Genomic DNA, 14,632 nt, shown 5'->3' with positions numbered 1-14,632 from the left:
CTTGTGAAAGAAACAGAAGTGAAATAGTTCTTATTTCTCTCCTTCACAAGAAAATTTTTTTTCTTTTCATATTTCAATAAATAATCTTGTTCTACAAAGAAAGTGAATGTAGGTTGATATGTGCAAGCATTTATTCTCAAGATCTGCAACTGATAATATATATTCAGTTCAAGGTCATCTTTTGAAAAAACAGGGATTGGGAGGAGACTGGGAAGTGGCAGCAGCTCCCAGGAATGCAAGTAATGTATTTATGTTGACTGAAATGGAGTTGAAATATACAAAGAAGTGACAATTTCTTTTGACATCTTGAAATCTATTCTCAAATTCCTGTATCGAAGTGTAAAACAGAACTACATATTTTTCACTGTTTACAGGACTGCATTCAGCCACTGTATCAAAATATGTGAATTACTTGCTATAACTTGAGCTTGCCATATTTACATTTCATTTCAAATGTTATCATCTGAAGCACATAGCAGGGAGTACAAGCCGTAGTGCAAGATGCTCATGCCTGGCCAACCTGATAATTTTTAAGAAATGTTATCTTACTAAATATTTTGACTCTGACCTCCATAAGATCCTCATAGAGAAACTTGAAGAACGGATAGAATGTGTAGATAGTCAGGTGGACCAAGAACAGGCTACATGGCCAGAAGATAGTAGTTTGTGCAAATTCTTACTGGAGATCATTAACTAGTGGAGTATCCATACAGGTCAATACTAAATCCCGTCCTGTGTAACACCTTCATGAATAATCTGGACAATGGAATTGAACATACTCCCATTAAGTCTGCAGATGACACAAAACTGGAGGAAGTGGCAGATTAATCAGATGTTCTGAGTTTAAATTGCATTATTTTGATAGTATGAGAGTTGCAGGCTTGGCTTCTATTAGCAGAGCCCAGAAGCTGCCACATATCAGAAATTCCTTTCCAGCTGGTTCCAAAAAGGACCTACCCCTGGCCAAAGCTGAGCCAATGAACAATGCCAGTTGTGCCTCTGTGAAAGGAGATAAACAACTAAAAAAAAACTCCGCAATAACTTCTGTACAAAAGCAGCTGGGATAGACGAATGAGAAACTGTGGAGACAAACAGCAACCCAGACACCATGGTCAGGCCAGAAGGATGGCAGGAGTTGCTGCAGGCACAGAGTAGAATTCCTCCTGCAGCCTATGGGGCACCATGCAGAGCAGATCTCCACATGCAGTCTGTGGTGGAGCCCATAGTGCAGCAGGTGGATGTAGCCTGAAGGAGACCACAGCCCATGGAGAGACTTTCACAGGAACAGACCCTGGACCAGAGATGTAGCCCATGGGTATGAGTCCAGATGGGCCTGCTTGAGCAGAGATTTTAAACTAGATGTCATCCAGAGGTCCCTCACAGTCATCCAGGGATTGTGTGATTCTGTGAAGTAAAGGTATTACCTAAATACACAAACAGTTAAATTTATAACAGAAGCATGGTGTTTGAACATAACATACTCTGTTCCCACTGTTTCCAGGTGTAGGGCTCTTATATAGTTGAAAGAGGTAAGTCTGTAATTTTTCAAAAGAGACTCTTAAATAGGATTGGGAAGTAATTTTTGCTCTATGTAATTTTCAAGTTTTGCAAGCTCTACTTTGGTAGTAATGAAGAAAAAAATCCTTCTAAAGGTTCCCATAAAAAAAAAGGGAGATGATAATCATTTTCAAATACCCACTAGAATTCACTTGAGTGAAGGAGGAAACTCAAGTAAACTGTATTCTAAGTGTCTTTTTGTTTAATATGGTGCAGGAAAATTGATGTGCTCTAATCCCCATAGAAATCAACTGTATTGAGCTCTTTCCTGATTGAGATTACCAATACTGACAAAAAAAAGCCTCTACTAATATTTAATTGAAACAAGCAAATTTTCATGAAGAGTTTTCATAGTAATAAACTACCAAATAAGGAATTCTCATATGGTTTATTTTCAACTATATTTTTAAAGACACTGATTTTTTTTTTTTTTTTTTTTTTGTGATTTTGTAATATTCTGCTTGGTAGGGATCCTGTGTTATTGCAATTTATTTCTGTTTTTGCCTTTCTGCCTTCATCAATTCCTACTTGATTTTTTTCCCCCCTTTTTTTAAAAAATGTGAGTTCCAATTCACTGATCACATACATGTACTGAACATGGAGTACATTATGTTAGTGAAAACAAAAGCCAACCATCTGAAATATCATTTCATGATAGAAAATTAAATATGTAAAAACAACTTCTCCTACAGGAAGCTCACTAGTCCTTACTCATAATCATGCCCCATAAGTGATGCATATACTTACAACTATGACTGAGTTGAGTAGTTTTAAGCAGTTTAAAATAAATGCACAGCAGTGTCATCTACATCTCATCTGAAACACAGGAAAATAAGCTGCCACGGGATATATCTATTTTAATGTAATACAATAACATTACATGGTTTTACATTAATATTATCTGTACACACAAAAATCAGTATTTAATTTGTATTTTTTACATTTTATTACTGTGAGATTATCAGTTTGATTATAGAAGAAAATAAATCATAATGCATTTAATGGAATATTTTAGATAAATTCTATTACTTTAGCTTGTAGAACATTAAAAACTGCTGAAGTGTTTGTTGCTTGACAACAAGAAACATGATTAAACTCTAGGTTACACTTAACTGCAAGATGGATGGATGGGGGTACTCAGTCACAGCCATTTTAAAGGACCAACAAATAGCAAGGGTCAATGTTACAACCTAGATAATTATTACACTTACTAGAAAAAGGGCAAAAATTATATTATTCCAATACCTTGTATACCCTTCTCACACACAGACAGCTGAATTATGTTGCATATCTAGCATGAAGCATTACAGGATAATTTACACGATCAGGTCTTGCACTACTGGAGAAGTTAATAAACCACCTCATAAACTTCCCTTCTGAAAGATATATGGTGCTGTTCATCTTTGATAAAGAGTAGCTTGGATTGAAATACCTACATGCATCCTGGTCCCTGATCTCTGGACAAGCTGTTACTTATACTGTGCAAATAACATTGCCTTCCACATACACTGCAGTACAGTTGTTAAGCAGAATACATATTACATACTGGTAGTCTTTGAGCACGTAAAACCTACATTAAAGAGTCACACAAATCTTTGTAAAGTAACATTGCATAAGAAGATATTTCATTATTACACTCCTATAGATGCATAAAGCAGTTAATTTTATCTTCCAGCTTATAGGCAAAGAAGTGTAACTTCTTTTGAATTAGTTATTTTTTTGTTTTATCTTTATCCCTTTACAGCTTCAAGGGAAAGGAAGATTAGCGCTGAAATAAGTTCTAATGGACATCTGCGTGGACTAACTGGAGGGGAGAGGGAAGGAGCAACAGTAGTTAGAAACCTCTAGCAGGAACCTAGTCTCTTTGGATCTAGACCCTTCACTGTGATCATAATTAGCCAAAAGTTTATTAAAAAAAATAAGGAGAGCATAATGTTAGTGTCAGATCTTTTACATGCTTATTAGAAGTTATACATATTATCATATAGATCTAGTAAACTTTTGGTCTTAAAGATAAAAATCACTTGTGATTGATTACATCATCTTTTCCACAAGATAATGAGCTGTTCACAACCACTATTTTAATTATGCATCAGAGTAATCTAGTTGATATTCCTATTCCATACTACTTACCCTCACATTTTATTTGACACATTCCCAGCTGGAACACAATGGAAAACACTGCAAAGCAGCAGAATAGCAAAGTCCAAGACTGCAGGAAGTAAGGACTTGCTCAAATGCAACAGATATGGGCATTCAAACAAAGAAAAGAAACTACTTACATTCCAAAGGTCTCACATACAGAAAAAAAAACCAAGACTTCCAACAAGATCACCTTGCCTCCACTGTCAACTTTTAAATGAGGTCAGGGAGGGGGTGGACATTGACTCCACCCCTTCTGGTCACTCAAATGTATTGCATGCACTGAGGTCCTGTGGGTTGGCCCTGTCTTCCTGTCAGAGGCTCAATCACTGGTTCAAGCTGTGACATAGCATTTCTTCTACATCACCTATTTCTGACTGAACATATGATTACAAAAACTTTCAGGCTGCAAAAAGTTCCTTGGGTGTGTACTAAATTCTGAAGAAAAAAAATATTTCTATTTTATTAATATTTCCTTCTGGAGAAGGCCCATATAGTAAATACTAATTCCAGTTCTGACAGAGGTTACAATACACAAGGACTTCATATAAACCTCAAAGGCAATTTTATATATATTTCAATTTCTCTATAAAACCAAACTGCAGAAGAAAAGATAATTAAAAATGGCTACTTTCATTGCCGTTTGCACATTCATTTATTCTCTGAATTGTGGAGTTTTCTTTTTGTTTTGTGTTAGTTTATCTGTTAGTTTCTTTTATTTTTTTTTTTAATTGTAGAGGAATGAGACAAAACTGCTACAGCCAGAGATCTTTTAGTCTTTAGTCTAAAACAAGATATGTGCAGGCTGATTTTCAACAATATTGTTTTTTAAGTTTTTTCCCCTCAAAATCAAATAGTCTAAAGTTCTTTACCTGATAAGTATTAATTAAATCCACGATTCTCTGTTTCCTTAGTAACAATTCATAGTATCACTGACATTCAAGAGAGAGCAGCATGTGCAAGAAACCGTAAAAATGAAAAATCTTATTTTGCCAGTTACTTATGAAATATTAGATTAAAGTATATATTACCAGCTTCCTACTGAATTCAATGCTTTCTAAGTGCAATCCTTTATCAATCTTTTAAACAGGTATGTACTGCCAGATTTTAATTCAATAGATTTTTTCTTTGTTTGGAATTCCATATTTCTGTGTCATAGGATCGTGTACTTGCATCCATCCTTGTGATAAGATACTATTCCATGTTTCAGAGTCACATGCATAGTCCTAATATTATTTCAATATTCTTTCAGAGGTGAAATGTTCAGTTTTTGTTTCTTGTTTTTGTTTTTTTTTTTTTCATGTAAATTTGTGGTATTTGTAAATTTGTATGGAACTACAAAGTGCTTTAGAAACTGAGGAGATTGAATCAACATCAGCTCTGCAGAGAAAAATAGTTTTTACAGAGTAAAAGCAAAATTATGCAATCAAGGTAGATTAAAAATGGAAATCGGTAGGGCATTACATTCTGTAGTTCAACATATGAGTTGCAATGTTTTGTTTGCATTTATATTATAATTACATTTCATAAGAATCATTTAGCATTATAATTCTTTCTGCCAAAGAGAAGTCAGTTTACATCTAGACAATGTTTTTAAAAAAATAGGGTTACTGAGGAGGGTCAGTTGGATGACAATGAAAGAAACAAGCTCATGTACTGCTTCACTGACTTGGCTAGAAGGATGAATACCACCCAAACATAAAGAGGCAACCAGGCATCAGATATCAAATCGGACTACCTACATCCTTATGTCATGCAACATTTGATGTTGGCTTCATTTCTAGTACAGTGACAAAAGCCACTAATTTGTATAATTAAAACAAACAAACAAACAAACAAACAAAGAAAAAGCACCTAGAAAGTACTGGAAAAGTATAGCAGAACTGAATTATAACCAGAAAAAAAAAAAATAGGTCAAGATAAATAAATGTTACTTTAATATATGTTACTTTAAATAAATATTACTTTAATTAGGGTGTTAAAAAGAATTTAAAAAAAAAGCACATTTTTTTTTTAAGTTGAAATAGAATTCTATGTTTCATGATTTTTTTTTTTTTAATTCACTGTAACATTTAAAATGACTAAGTGAAATTTTCATGTGAAGAGATAAAATCAAAGTGTTGATTTACACCACCATATAAATATGTCAGCTCAGTGACAAGTTTTCCCCTCTGCTTGGCACTGGTGAGACCCCATCTGTAGTATTGCATCCAGATATGGAGTCCTCAGTACAAGAAACATCAAGGACAAACAAGCAAAAATCAAAACAACAAAATCAAAAAACATTTCTGGCAGTGATATCTAAATGCTTCTTGAACTCTGGCAGCTTGGTGCAGTGACCACTGCCCAGGAAGCCTGTTCCAAAGCCCAACCACCCTCTGGTGCAGAACCTTTCCCTAACACCCAGCCTAATCCTCCTCTGATGCAGCTCCATGCCTTTACCTTGTGTCCTGATGCTGACATAAGAGAGCAGCGCTTAGCACTGCCTTTCTGCTCCCTCATGAGGAGCTGTAGGCTGCCATGAAGCTTCCCGTCCATATTCTCTTCCCTGGGCTGAACAAACCAATGACTTCAGCCTCTCTTCAAAAGTCTTATCTTCTAGAACCTTCACTCTCTTAATAGCTTTCCTTTGGTCATTCTCTAATAATTGTATATCCTTCTTACATTGTTGTTGTGACCAAACCCACTCACAGTGCCTCAAGGTGAGGCTGCACTAGGGCAGAGAAAAGAAGGACAATCCCTTCCATCAACAGCAATGCTATACTTGATGCACCCTCAAGGTACGGTTAGTTCTTTTGGCTGCAGTGGTACAATGCTGATTCATATTTAACTTCCTGTCAGTCAGAACCCAAGATCCTTTTCCACAAGGCTTCTCTGCAGTCCCTTGTCTCCAAGTCTGTACATCTAACCAGTGTTGCATCACCCCAGGTGCAGAATCACTCTTGTTAAAGTGGTCAGTGATTTCTCCGCCATCTGTGTTGTCAAGATCTCTCTCCACGGACTGTCTGCTCTTGAGAAAGTCAACAGCTGCTCTTAATTTGGAGTCATCTATAAATGTACTTTGTGTATCTTCAAGTCCTGTATTCAAATCATTGATGATAGCATTAAAGAGAACTGGCCCTGAAATGGAGTCCTGCAGAACTCCAGTGAGTGAGTGGCCACACTGATGTTAAACACATTTACTATAACCTTTTGAGCCCAACTCGTTAACCAATCCTTCACCCATCACATTATGTTTTAATCTAGCCATGTGCTGGACTTTTTGTCTGAAAGTCCACTGTGAGAAACAGCTTAAGTTTGCTCAAGTCAAAAAGGTTACATCAACTGACTTCCCTGGTCAACTAGGTGGGTAACCTTGTCATGAAAGGAAATTAAATTAAAATAAAATTTTAAATTAAAATAATTAACCTGAACTTTCCCCTTGTGAGCCCATGTTGGCTGTGACAAATTTTTTGCATTGTCTTTCCTTTAAATCCCACAGTAATCTCCTCCATAATTTTACCAAGCACTGGGGTGAATCTGATAGGTCAGTAATTAACAGGGTCTTCTTTCTTGACCTTCTTGAAAACTTAGACAACATTTGCCAGCTTTCAGTCAGTAGGGACTTTTCAGATTGCTAAGACTGTTGAAAAATAATTGAGAGAGTTATTGTGATGGTATGGCCAGTTCTCTGAGTACCCTTGGATGAATCCCATTAAGACCCATCAACTTATATGCATCCAGGTGGAGCAGCAAAGTCTGCAAATGTTTAGTGTTGAGTGGATGTTCATGAATACCACAGTCATGGTCCTCCAACTTAGGGCTCTGGAGAGTTGAAGACAGAGGCAAAGAAGGCATTTAAATCTCCATTTTGTCTGTGTCTCTATTTTTGAGGTGACTATCCTCATAAAAAAAAAAATGGACTAATAATATCTACAGTCCTCTTTTTGCTATTAATATATTTTAAAATCTCTTTTTTCTTTCCCACATATTGCTACCCAGCTTAAACTAAGTTTTGGCCACTCTAGTTTTCTCCTTGCTATGGAGAATAGCATCTCTGTAGTTCTCTCATGCCAGCCAATTTTTTTTCCAGTGGTCACGCAATTTCTTTTACTGTCTAAACTCTGAAGAATGTCCCTGCTCAGCCAAGCCAACCTTCTTCCTCATCTGATGATTTCCAACATTTTGGAATTGCCTGTTCCCGTAGTCTTAAAAGTGACCTATCAATACAAGCCTTTTTTTCTTGATGGAATCGGTCAGGTTATGGGGGATGCACTCACTAGCCTTAGGTGACTCCTCCAAGCTGGATGTACTTTTATTGACATCATTTTTTGCCTCACAGCTATCGTGTAAGAATCCCTGCTGGGGCTGAAGTAGGCAGGAAAGTGATTTGCCTCTCCCCAAGCAGAGTTCTGTCATCAGGTTGAGCAGTTTTTTTGTTTTGTTTTGTTTTTTACCTCTATGCACTGTCTACAGGTGCACTTATGCTGCCATTAGATACTGATAGGAAGCTCCAGCACAACCTAGGACCTGGATGGCAACGTGTTCCCTTGGGAGCTCTGAGTGCATGTGTAAGTTCCTGTGGTTGGAAAAGCCATGGAAAATGCAGAGGACATGGGTTTTTCTGAATATCATTACTGGAGCTCATTTAAGCCTAGTAAACATAAGAGGAGAATATCCACAATGCTGTTTCTTCCTAACATCTTTAGTTTTTAAAAAATAATCTCTCCATCAACTCAGCCAACTAACTCTGATGTCAGTGACCTAGAAGTGTCCATTTTCATCCTCAAAGGAATAGTTCAGTAACTGTCTAAAGAGTCATGAGAATTACATAGTAAAATACTGATCACCTTACTGACTAGAGCTAGACCCAAATTCTTCAGCAATATACTGTGGTCCTTGAACACTCAGTAACAGATTGCATAGTGATTATCCTTGATCTGATAATTTCCAACAAATTCTTTTAAGTTTTCTGAGATGAAAGTTAACAAATGTGCTAATTCTTATTGTATTTGGGAACAATGTAGTAATTTGTAGGGACTGAAAATTAGATTCTTTATTGAATTTAGATAATTAACTCACTGAATAACTAAATCAGTCTAAAAACAATGTTAATTATGCAGTAGGTGTTTTCTTAGCTATAATATCTAAAAATACCTCAGCACTATTAATTGAATAATAATTATTTAACAGGAAAAGTGCATCTCTTTTTGTTGAAATCATTTCATTTCTTCAGAAGCTAGTTGACAAAGTCTTGGAATTCAAATAACATTTATTTTCAAGGAAGTTATTTCTGTGTCATACATGATATCCTTAGAAGAAGATGTATCACTTCACACTATGAATTTCACTACAAAAAATACCTAGGCTCTAAATTGCTTACTTTCAGGGCCTGAGTGAGGATAGAGATAATGCACTGTAAGAATGTACTAAATCCAAATTTGTTTAGTAAAGATAAATATACTATATCCCTACATTTTTATTCTTCTCACAGCTCTATTTTATCCCTACTCCTTCTGTTTCCGCTCACTTGTGGGAACTAACTGACGCTCTAATCAAACTTGCACACTTAATCTTTATACAAAGTCTGCTCCAAAAGTAATGCCTCATATTTTATTATGCTGGCTCAATATCAGCAATAGATGTTGGTAGTATTTGCAGTAGAAGTTGAATCTTCCCACAGATATTCCTTTACATTTTGTTGCTGTGTGACAGATGGCAGCAGAGAGGCAGTCAGACAGAACAGCATCTGACATGGAGGAACATATGAAGCAAAAGTGTATCGCTGAATTCCTCCTTGCAGGAAAATAAATAAATAAATAAAATCATCCATTGGCATTCATTAACACTTGCTGAATGTTTATGTAGACTAAACAGTGGATGTGATCACAGTGAGGGAGTGGGTAGTGTGCTTCAACAGCGACAGTGATATGAAAGACAAACCACATTCCAGATGGCCATGAAGACTTGTAGAACCAATGCATGCAGGCTCTTGTTCATTGTTGGTGAAAATTCATAGCTAATGGTGGTAACTATCTTAAAAAATTAGCATTTAGATGAGAATTTGCTCTATCAAACAGTGCTAGTGTGCTTTTTGTATATGTTGTAGTTTCCATGGTGATAAAAAGGAGGCATTGCATTCAGAGCACCTATGTATCTTTAGTTAATATTGTACATTTATTTAGATATTTCAAATGCTATGCCAGTACAGCAACTAGATAATAATTAAATATATTAAGATTGTTTAGGATACACACAGACACACAGACATGCAAAACATTTTTGAACACGGAAATACAAGAACCAAATTTATTTACAATGTAGTTCAAGTCACATACAGTAAATAAATGCTATCTCTGTTACATGACAAAGTACAATAACTATTGTAACATGCATTAAAATTGCTCTGTTGTAACAGACACCTAGCAAGAACGAACTGAATAAGAATTTCCAGCTATAGCAGTGAGATTAATAAATGAAGATTATATTACCCCTCCCCCCCACCCCCAATAATTAATTTTCACTTTTCTTGAGAATATCACAGGCACGTGACAAGATGTTGTTGATGTTTAAAGACTTCTGCATCATCTGGGAAGAATGTTAGATGATTCTTTGATAGTCTTCTCAAAGCATTTGTACTAAATCCATGCTCTTTGGGAAAAAAAAAAGTAATAATTAAACAAACAAACAACAACAAAACCCACAGATGTTTTTATTTCACTTCTATCCTTACTTTTGTAATTAAATCTGTCATACTACATGGTCCATTTCCTGCATAACAAAGAGTCTGTTAAATCTAGAGTACAAACTAATTCTAAAGGTACTTCTAATCCAGACTTGAAGACCTGTGAGTTGGAATCACTGATATTAAAGTTTAATCAGTGCACAGTCGTTCACTGCACATAACCAGTTATTATACTAATTTCAGACTGACTTACACCCACTGTTTCATTAAAAAGTAATTTATTCTCCAAGGATAAAAGAGAAGTCCTGCCTAGCTAATTTTCTGTGCCTAATGTTGCAGAGAGCTCTGAGTGCCCTTATCCGGAAAGCACATCAGAACTACAGTCTTTGCACTGATGTTTCTGGAGCAGTTTCAATTCTGGTTCAGCGCCAGATTCACCTCCTCACATACAATCCATGTGGCTCCACTTCGGGAGCAAAAGAAGGGCTCAGTCAGTTGCTAAAGAAACTATGTTCTGGTTCTTCTTACCATGCAATTGTTGCAGTAGCTACTTACAGATATTCAGAGAACTTTGCAGCACAGAAACAGTGAATCTGTTCTCATTTTGCGTGCATCTCTGTAAGGATGCATATAATAGAGATTTCCAAACTGTTAAGACATTGTTATTCTGAGCATGTCTGGATGTTCCTCAGTGTTTACACTTTTGCACCTGCCTCTTCCATAAATCCAGTTAAAATGAATAAAATTGTTGTACATCAACCAGAATTGCTCGAAGCAATCTGGTGTGTTCTGAACAGATGTAGAAGATCAGATTTTCAGTCCAAACACACCTCAAGGATTTTTAGATTTAGTGAGTGGCATCTCAATTATTTTCCTTGCCTGAAATGAGTCAGGCTTCCCACACTTCCCTGCTAATTCCTTAGATATTCTAAGATGATGCTCTAGAGGAGAATATCACTAACAACAAGGTCTAACAGTGAGAATTTCAGACTGATTTACATTGTATTAATAATTAAGCATGTAAATTATTATGGCTCTCCATCCTGCTAATAAGGATGTTCACTTAGACCATAATGCTACCTGCATGCTTTCTTTCCCTCTTAAAAGCAAATTTAAATTTACAAATAAAATTGTTTTAGCTGGAGTATGTGAACGAGGATAGACATTGAGGACCTACTGGTACAAGTCCTAACAGAATCTTTCATCCTCTTAGCTAAAAGATGAAGGTTTGAATCAGTTCAAAAATACTAAATTGGAAAATGAAATGTAAGAATGCAGTATCTCCTGAACTGTGAGGTAAGAGGAAAGCACGTCACATCTCTGGATATAATTTGATATTCAAAGTCACAAGTTGCTTTTTATTGTTTTGTTTTGTTTTGCTTTGTTTTGTTTTGTTCTGGTGAAGATTGGAGTTATGAATTCCATTTGGAAGAGTTTAGTTTCAGAAGACCAGATCCTGTCTGCTGAATTTCTTGCTGGCTAACCCTAGAAACTTTATGATAGCTGTAATTTATCTTATACTATGGAATCCCTCCATCCTTCAAATTGCTTAGGATGCACTGTCTTTCTCTGGTAGTCAGTGCTTTCTCTGTAGCAAAGTCTAAAACTTTGATTCCTTATATTTCAGTGCTGTAGTAAAATATGTAAATATGTATACAGAGAGAGGTTTGTTTTGTTTCTATTTCTGTCACATCTAACCCTGTTGTTTAATATTGTTACAGAGTACTGAGATTACTGATTTTTTTAGAATGACACGAATTTCAAAATTACCTCACTAACTCTTCATTCAATACTTAGATTAATTCATTTTGATAACCTACCCTATTTCACTACTACTTTTTGCAAAGTTGGGAGCTATGGGACCAACAACAGGGCACCAGAATGGGCACACTCTGTCTTTAAATTATATAAAAGGCAACCGTGCCATAGAGGCTGGATAGAAGATATATTGGAAGTTCTACTAAAGCTAATGATTTTAGACTGGAAGTATCTGAAAAGAACTGTACACTCCTATTTTACGCACTAATGGTAAACCCTTGAAAAATATACTAATTACTTGAAGAGTTAATTCAGGCCTTACACAAATAACACTTCAAAAAAGTAAAGTCATAAGAGTGTCTGTAGATCATATATTTCTCTGCTGCACTGTTTAAAAACGCTACCTGAAAAGAGGTGTAATTGGAGCTGTTAGCTTTCCATGTTACACAGAAGTCTAAAAGAAAACAGCTTGAAATGAGAATACTGAAATGTTCTGTGGATATGATGATTGATACAATTATTTGGTATTATAATTAATAAGAGATTTCAAATGTTTAGAAAGGAATTATTTGGATCCTTAACCATTTATGCTGGTTTGTAAAAATTTAACTGCATATTTAGACTTCTCTATTATTTAAGGTAAAAAAAAAAAAAAGAACAAAAACAAACAAAAAAACACTTATTTTCTATTCATATCTGAATATTAATGGAAAGACATGATTTCTAACACTAATTTTTATCCATTCTACACAAACTATTGAAATAATATGTTGCAAGTCTATCAGGACTTGTCTCCGCAGACTGAAAATGAGGATCCATAACTCTTCAGTGCACACAGACCTCAGTACAAACAGGAAGCATTCAGCATACCGAAGATTCAGACATTCCGTTTTGTGCCTTTTGTTGGATTGGACCACTTGAAATGTAAGCCTCCTAAAGAAAAGGAGACATCTATATTTATATAGAAATTGCAGCGTTTGATATTGATTCATACTGCCTATGTTCCTCACACTGAAAATACTATTTACATGTATTACTCACAGCATTCAAATGTCTGCATCTTTTGAGTGGTTGCTTTAGTTGTCAATATATATAGAAACACTTGAATGTTGCTTCTTTAGTATATGTATATACAACAATATCGTCCTTAGCCCATGTATTAGAGGATTTTTGAGCAGGTGGTTTCTGATGTTCATTGACGGGTTCTTAAAAATGCCTTCACGTTTGCTTCCACAAATGCTTTGCTCTATATTTACATAAATCAGTACTTCTTATTTACATTTCAGTTTCATAAATGCAGCTAACTTGGCATGCATCCCAAGGTTTCACCATAATGAGGATTTTCATATATATATATATAGCTTAAAATTTCTGTAAATGTACATAAGCATGTCAAAGTTGGCTTTGATTTTTTCTCATTATTACCCCAGAAAACTCATACACACTTTTAAAATCATTTAAAAAGAAAAATTTCAAGGTTCGGTAGTATGAAATACACTGTTGCCCACTCCAGAGACTGATATTACATATTGCTTCTCACTGAGACTTTCCTTCAACTGCTGGTTGAAGAGCAAAGGTGGACAAGAAGTCAGGATGGTGCAAGTGAATACATTCACTGCCATTCCCAGGGTTGTGTTGTGTAACACACTTGATCTTTTATGCACAGGAAGGAAGTTATCTGAACTTTGCTGTCTACCATCTCCACAGGTCAGGCATGCTAGCATCTATTTCCAGATAAGTACTTGTGCATGTACCTCACTATAACATTGACAAGTTGGTTTCTAAGAACAATTTCAGCTACTGCTGCACTGTGAGCAATGTTCAGTGACCAGTTTCCTCTCAGCAGAATCAATCACTTTTTCACAGGACAAGTGAAAAAGGTTACTTGCCTTTTGTTCTGAGCATAACCATTTAAAATAACAGAAATTGCAAATAGCATACATCTCCCAGATTTATTATCTGGCCTGAACAATGGACTATCTAGAAATACATAGTTGATATATAAAAATAAGTAAACTTCTACAATAAACCTGGGCTTCCACAGTGAGAAATATATGAAACTTTTGTGTCTTTGAAAAAATTCGATGATTTAAAAAGAGAGAGAGGAAGAGAGAGATGAAGATCGGGTGCAAGATCACTACCAATAAGTAAACACTTTCTAGAATAACATCCACCTCTTCATAGGCTTTTGTATTGGGATCAGTATCTCGCGATCTTAATTTTGGAAGCAGAGTAGCTGTTGAAATATAAATTTGTGCACACAAATAATTTTAAAATAAAGTACAACTACCTTGTTATATTGCTGTAAAATAAATATTTTGTACAAAAATATTGTGTTTGATTAAATTATTTACATAATGTATATGTAATATTATACATTATTTACATAATGTATATGTATATGTGTTTGGTTGAAATTTACAATCCTTATTCAGATGTCATCCATTTTTCGTCACACTGTTCTTTCTTTTCTTTTAAAATAAATTCAGAAGAACTGGAAGTCATATTAAA

General features: G+C 35.4%; 1 long non-coding RNA gene across 1 annotated transcript; it reads right to left on the bottom strand.

The window, feature by feature from the left end:
• Positions 1–240: 240 nt before the first annotated feature.
• On the bottom strand, positions 241–3,826 carry LOC128073517 (uncharacterized). The gene is made up of 3 exons (XR_008202746.1): positions 3,691–3,826; positions 2,305–2,373; positions 241–1,404 (listed from the first exon to the last, which is right to left on the bottom strand). It is a non-coding gene; the product is annotated as an uncharacterized LOC128073517 (long non-coding RNA).
• Positions 3,827–14,632: the final 10,806 nt, after the last annotated feature.

The sequence above is a fragment of the Tympanuchus pallidicinctus genome, unplaced genomic scaffold (genome assembly GCF_026119805.1).
Source record: "Tympanuchus pallidicinctus isolate F22 unplaced genomic scaffold, pur_lepc_1.0 scaffold8, whole genome shotgun sequence".
Taxonomy (NCBI): Eukaryota; Metazoa; Chordata; class Aves; order Galliformes; family Phasianidae; genus Tympanuchus; species Tympanuchus pallidicinctus.
This window is presented reverse-complemented; position numbering and strand designations above follow the sequence as displayed.